This window comes from Chiloscyllium plagiosum, chromosome 2 (assembly GCF_004010195.1).
Source record: "Chiloscyllium plagiosum isolate BGI_BamShark_2017 chromosome 2, ASM401019v2, whole genome shotgun sequence".
Classification (NCBI taxonomy): domain Eukaryota; kingdom Metazoa; phylum Chordata; class Chondrichthyes; order Orectolobiformes; family Hemiscylliidae; genus Chiloscyllium; species Chiloscyllium plagiosum.
This window is the reverse complement of record NC_057711.1, coordinates 38,345,065-38,352,192: the sequence shown is the minus strand read 5'-3', so window position 1 is coordinate 38,352,192 and position 7,128 is coordinate 38,345,065. Positions and strand designations below refer to the sequence as shown.

At 42.3% G+C, this 7,128-nt stretch overlaps 1 protein-coding gene across 1 annotated transcript in view; it reads left to right on the top strand.

Moving 5' to 3' along the window:
• Positions 1-1,792: 1,792 nt before the first annotated feature.
• LOC122558916 (transcription factor TFIIIB component B'' homolog) overlaps positions 1,793-7,128 on the top strand; it is a 95,511-nt gene continuing 90,175 nt past the window's right edge. The window contains exon 1 of the mRNA XM_043707870.1: positions 1,793-1,851. The gene's annotated coding sequence lies outside the window, so the exon portion shown is untranslated. The remainder of the gene's footprint in view (positions 1,852-7,128) is intronic.

Below are 7,128 nucleotides of genomic sequence, written 5' to 3'. Positions count from 1 at the left end.
CTTCATCGGGAAGTCCCGATGAAGGCCTTATGCCCAAAACATCGACTCTCCAGCTTCTCGGATGTTGCTTAACCGGCTGTGCTTTTCTAGCACCACACTGTTCGACTCTGATGTCCAGCATCTGCAGTCCTCAGTTTCTCCTGAGCAGTATTACTGACATGATAGAATGCTCTACTTGTCCCCTATCTGGAAAATGGGAGGGCAAGTGCCGGAGCCCAAGGCATTCCGAACCCATGCTGGTCTGGGAGATTAGTTGTGGACCAGAACCTGGACCGGGAGGAAGTCTGAGCCCTGGCCACCCTGGAGACCGTCCTGGACTGGAGGCCAGCACACGGAGGCAGTGAAGCCTGGTGCACACAGACTCAGTGAAAGGGACTATAATAGAGTACTTTTAGACATATACTTTTTATTCTTATTCTGGACATGAGTAATTTGAGTACTTTTAAAAACTTTGTATTTCTATTGTAGACTATTTTTCTTACTCTTTTAATTCTGTTACAAACACTGAAAGACGCTGTACCTAGGCACTCTGCACTAAAAATGGTGCCAGAGGTGACATTACAAACTTTTCACTACACTCATTTGAGTGCATGTCACAGGAAAGGCTATTCTACTATTTAATTTTGAGGAAGTGAGGTACAAACTATGTTATATCCTGTATACCAAGTCCCCAGAGTTCATTTCATGTTCCCAAAGTGTTTACCTTAGAGGGAAACAAGGCTTTCAAAGTTAAATTTTAATGGGGTGACACTTTTAAGAATTGGTATTTCTCCCTAGATTTATGTGGATTTGCGACTCTTACTAGTAGCGGCTATTGACACAAGTCGGCCAAAACAAAGACTGAACTCAAAAAAAGCTCGGCAAGCTTATCAGCATCTGTAAAACGTAAAACATAATTAACATAGTCTTTCATCTGAAACGCAACATGCCCCTAACTTGCTGTTGCAATACACTGCAATACCTGAAGCCCGGTGCATGTTGGGAAATGTGTTTGGCTACAACGTGCCGGACTACAACTCCCGTGAAGCATTGCGGGCCCAGTTGTCTGATGGTATAGCGGAGGAGTGTCAGGCTGCGGGGGAAGAGGATGGGTGACTGAGTTGAGTCTTGGGTCAGGGGTTGTGTGAGTTACTCGGGAGTCGGAGACAGCACGTGCCAGGTGGAGTGACAGGGAGGTGCGCATAACGCCGGCAGCAGCAGCCGCCGTGGGTCTGTTAGGCCCATCCCTGCTCTGAGAGGTGAGTAATCGGGGGAAGCGGGGCACGGCTGGCCGCTGGAAAAGGCCCCGAACAGGTTCCACGCCTCAGTGTAAAACTTTGACCCTGACAGGTCCCCGCCGGCAGCAGCAGCAGCAGCAGCACCGGCTTGTGTGACCCCCGTGTACCAGCTTCCAGCGTGAGGACTTATAAACATCCACAAAACAGGTGCCCACGCCAAAACCTAGAACATTTAAAACATAGACTTCCTATGATTTAATCAATTCCTAATTGTTTTTATATGCATCTTCGATGAAGGTGAAGTTACGGTTCAGTGGTAGCACTGCGGCCTCTGAGCAAGTCCCATTCGTGAGGTTTTAACGCATAAATTTTGTTGACACTTCCATTCAATTACTGAGTGTATTGCCTTTTCGATATTAAAAGAAGTCTCTCTCTCTGCCTATTCAAGAGCAATAAAATGCTGTTTTGAAGAAAGCCAGTGGTATTTTCATGTTTTGATAAATGTGTTTGAAATGGTTATTTATCACTACCATTTGTAAACCTTCACATTAGTCCATATGTTTCACTAGGTTACAACAGTAGCAACATTTCCAGAGTGCACAATTTATTTGAACGTTACATTATCTATTAGCAGGTGAGAGTTTTGCTGGCTAGTCCAGTATTTATTGTCTGTTCATAATTGTCCTTCTTGAACTGCTCCACTCCATGAAGAGTAAGTGCATGCATAGGGCTGTAGGAAGCGATTCAGAATTTTGATGCAGTGACAGTGAAGGAACAGTGATGTCCAAGTCAGGATGCTGTGTGACTTAGAGGGGATCCTGCAGGTGGTAAAGTTCCTATGTATCTGCAGCTGTTGTACTTCAAGGTACAAATTTGAAAGACACTGTAGAGTCATAGAGATGTACAGCACAGAAACAGATTCTATAGTCCAACTCGTCCATGCTGACTAGATATCCTGAATTAATCGAGACCCATTTGCCAGCACTTAACCAATATCCCTCTAAACCTTTCTTATTCATATACCCATCCAAATCCCTTTTAAATGTTGTAATTGTGTCAACCTCCACCATTTCCTGTTGCAGCTCATTCCATACATGCACCACTCTTTGCATGAAAAAATTACCCCTAAGTCCCTTTTAATCTTTCCCTCTCACCCTAAACCTGTGCCTTCTAGTTTTGAACTCCTCCATCCCAGGGAAAATACCTTGTCTATTTACCCTATCCATGCCCCTCATAGTTTTATAAAGCTCTGTAAAGTCACCTCTCAGCCTTCGATGCTCCAGGGAAAACAACCCCAGCCTTTTCAGCCTCTCTCTATAGTTCAAATCCTCCAACCCTGGCAACATTCTTATAAATCTTTTCTGAACCCTTTCAAGTTTCACAGCATCCTTCCGGGAGGGGGAGACCAGAATTGCACACAATGTTCCAAAAGTGCCCTAACCAATGCCCTGTAAAACTGCAACATGACCTTCTAACTGCTATACTCGATGCTCTGACCAATAGAGGAAAGCATACCAAATGCTGCCTTCAATATCCTGTCGTCCTGCAACTCCACTTTCAAGGAGCTATGAACCTGCACCCCAAGGTCTCTTTGTTCAGCAACACTCCCCAGAACCTTAATATTAAGATGTAATTCCTGCCCTGATTTGCCTTCCCAAAATGCAGCACCTCACATTTATCTAAATTAAACTCCATCTGCCACTTGAAGGAGCAAGAGTGAGTTTCTGCAGTAAATCTTGTAAATGCTATACACTGCATTTCTTCTGTGTTGAGTGTGATGAGTGAATGTTGAAGGTATTAGATCAAACAAGCTGTCCTGAATGATGATAAGCTTGAAGAAAGTGAGGACTGCAGGTGCTGGTGAGTCAGTCAGAAAGTATGACACTGGAAAAGCACAGCCAGTCAAGCAGCATCTGAGGAGCAGAAGAGTTTTGAACATAAGCTGTTCATCAGGAATGTTAAGCTTGTTGAGTATTTTGGAACTGCAGTCTACCAGGGAGGTATGGATTCCATCAGGTTGGAGACTTGTGTGCTGTAAATGGTGTGTAGGATATGAGGAATCAGGAGATGGGTGACTTGCAGCCTCTGACCTGCTGTTGTAGCTCCAGTATTTGTATGGACTATCCAGTTCAACTTCTGTTAAGGAGTAATCCTTAGTTATTTAATTGTGCGAATTCACTGCATGGCCTCTGTTTCTGTTCTCATTACAGCCTTGGTTCAAACATGAACAAAATACCTTCTTTGTAATCTCATCCATTATGTCAATTGTACTCTCACTGTTGGTATCCATCCAACTGACGCTCAGTCCCCTACCATCTAGAAGCACGTGGACAGCAGATATATGGAAACATATCACTTGCCAATTTCTCTCCAAGTCACTCACCATTCTGACTTAGAAATATATTGCCGTTCCTTCGCAATTGCTATTTCAAAATCCTCTCTCATAACATAATGTGTGTACCTACATCAAATCATAGAATCCCTACAGTATGGAAGCAGGCCATTTGACCCATTGAGTCCACACACACCCTCTAACATCTCCTGCAGATCCACTCCCCTGTCCTATCCCTGTAACTCTGCCTTGCCTTAGCCTGCACATTCCCTGGGCAGGTGAGCACAGCCAATCCACCTAACCTGCACATTTTTGGAATGTGGGAGAAAACTGGAGCACCTGGAGGAAAATCGCACAGACTGTCACCCAAGGGTGGAATCAAACCCAGGTCCCTGGTGCTGTGAAGCAGCAGCGTTGACCACTGTGCTGTCCTACAAGTGGACTACAATAATGAAGAATGCTGCTTCCCATCACAACCAGAAGAACAATTTGGGATGGGTAATAAAAGTGAACTGAGCCACTATAACCCTCATCTCACAAATAAATTAATAAAAACATTCTGGATGAACCCACATGAGGAAGTGTCATGTCCAGCTTATCAAAACCATTCAGGATCTTAAAATCTTCGAGAAAGATATTAGTCACTCTTCTAAACTCTGAAGAGAACCAGCCCTGTCTGTTGTATGTATCTGCATAAGACAATCCACATATTTCAAATATCATGTAGTAAACTCCTCAGAGCTGCCCGAATGTGTTTATTTCCTAAAATAAGGAGACCAAAACTGCACACCAAATGAGATGTAATCTCGTTAATAACTTGAACTGAACCAAAACATTCTTTCATATTCAGTTGCTCTTATAATAAAGTAGACAATCCTATTAATTTTCTTAACTGCTGTACCAGCATACTGCCTTTTTCAATTCATGCACTATAACACCAAGATCCCTTTGCACTTGGGAATTCTGCAGTCATGCTCCAATTAAGTAGTACACTACATTTTAATTATTCCTATGAAAGTGACCATTTTTCCAATATTAGATTTTTTTTGTTACCTCACTCAACCTATCTACATCTGTAACACCCTTACATCATCTTTGTATCACTTTAGTGTGTGTCATGGTGATGCCTGTGAATTTAACTGCCATGCCTGAGATGTAAATTGTAGAAGGTTGAGGCCCAGCACAGACTACTGCGGGAGTCCACTCACCAGATGCTGGTAATCAGAGAAGTACCCATTTAAGCATATTTTATTTTATGCCAGCGAGTCAATCTTCTCTCCACACTAATATGTTACCGTCTACACGATGAGCTTTTGTTATTTGCAATAATCTTTGTTATGCCATCTTATCAAATGCTTTGTGGAAATGCAGATATAGTATGCTGATATAAACTCTTCTTTATCCACAGCACGTGTTGCATCTGCAATGAATTCCAGTAAATTGGTTAATAATGATATCCCTTTATTATAACCATGTTGACAACCCAATTATGTTGAAATTTTTAAAATGATCACCTTGAATCCCTTTATCAATCAATTCTAAAACATTCTCTATGACAGATGATGAATAAACTATTCAACTTTCCTGTTTTATGCCTCCCTCACTTCTTAAATAGAGGGGCTTCACTCACTGCTTTCCAGTCTGTTGGAATCTTTTCTGAATTTAAGGAAATTTGGAAAATTTAACGCCATTTGACATATTACCTCATTGGCTCCCACTCAAAACCCCCCTAAGATGAAGTCCATTTGATGTAGAGATCTGTCCACAGCTGTTTGCTTAGTACCAGTTCCCTTGTGATTGGTACTTTCACTAAATTCCTCTCTCCGTCCACCTGGTTCATTGCTATTACTGTGTTTCACTTTGTATTTTCTATAATGAAGACAGAAGCAAAATATTTGTTTGTTACATCCATCATTTCCTTACCTCCTATTAACTCCCCATTTTCATTGTCCAGAAGAACAACACTCACTTCACTCTTTTTCTTTTTGAAAACCTGTAGAAACTCCTGTTATCCAATTTTTACATTTCTGTGTAGCTTCATCTCACACTCGAATTTCTTCCTCCAATTAACTTTTTAGTCATTTGCTGCTGTCCTTTACATTGGGAGCAGCCATCTGACCTGCCAGTCATCTTGGTGCAGCAGTGTACTTAGGTTTGATGCTTTCCCTTGAGAATTTTTCTTTATAGTAGAAATATGTATATTCTGAGTTCTGAAATATCCCAATAAATGCCTAGAATAGTTGTTCACTTCAGCTGGCTCAGCTTTCATGCCCACATATGCCATTATTTAGGCTTAAAATAAAGTCTTAGCCCCAATCTTCTCCCTTTCAAACTGGGTGTAAAATTTAATGATGTTGTGTCACAGCTACCAATGCCAGCCTTAATTGTAAAGTCTTTAATTAATCTTATCACATTGCACAAAACCATATCTAATATAATCTGTTCTTAGGTTGCTTCTAAAACATTGTGCTCTAAGAAGCTATCTTGAAAGCATTCTATGAACTCCACATTTAGGCTACTACTGCAAACCTGATTTTCCAGTTTATATGTAGACTTAAGTTACCCATGATTATTATCATCCCTTTATTTCAAACACCCGATATTTTTTATTGTATTTTAAACGACAGTGCTAACTCCTCCACCTTTACTTCCCGTTTTTCTCTAATGTCCTGTACCCCTCTTCAGAACACAATGTTTGTCATCCTGAAGCCTGTCTCCAGATTGACTCTCCTATCCCTATTTATTTATTTCACTGTGCACTGTATTGATTAGATTAGACTACTTACAGTGTGGAAACAGGCCCTTCGGCCCAGCAAGTCCACATCGACCTGCCTAAGCGCAACCCACCCAGACCCATTTCCCTACATTTACCCCTTCACCTAACACTACGGGCAATTTAGCATGGCCAATTCACCTAACCTGCACATTTTTGGACTGTGGGAGGAAACCGGAGCACCCGGAGCAAACCCACGCAGACACGGGGAGAATGTACAAACTCCACACAGTTGCCTGAGGCGGGAATTGAACCCAGGTCTCTGGCGCTGTGAGGCAGCAGTGCTAACTACTTTGCCACCGTGCCACCCACAAAAGCATTGTGGAGAATGTGGGCATCGATCCCACTACCTCTCTCATACTAAGCCAGTGATCTACCATTTGAGCTAATTCCCCGACAGCATGCAAAGATATTGAGGGGGCACCCTTTGCAAGACAAAGCTTTTCACTGTGCCTCAGTACAGGTGACAAAAATTCAATTCACTACCAGTTCATTTGCTTTATAAATACTTGATACACATTTTCATTTATTTGTTTCATCTAGCCTTGATTGGTATATTCCTAGGTTTATTTCTTTCTGCCCCTTTTGGCCATTCTCTGACCCTCCTTTTCTATATTACTATTTTCCTTTGTTGTGGTTCTGTTCGCCGAGCTGGAAATTTTTGTTGCAAACGTTTCGTCCCCTGTCTAGGTGACATCCTCAGTGCTTGGGAGCCTCCTGTGAAGCGCTTCTGTGGTGTTTCCTCCAGCATTTATAGTGGCCTGTCCCTGCCGCTTCCGGTTGTCAGTTTCAACTGTCCGCTGTAG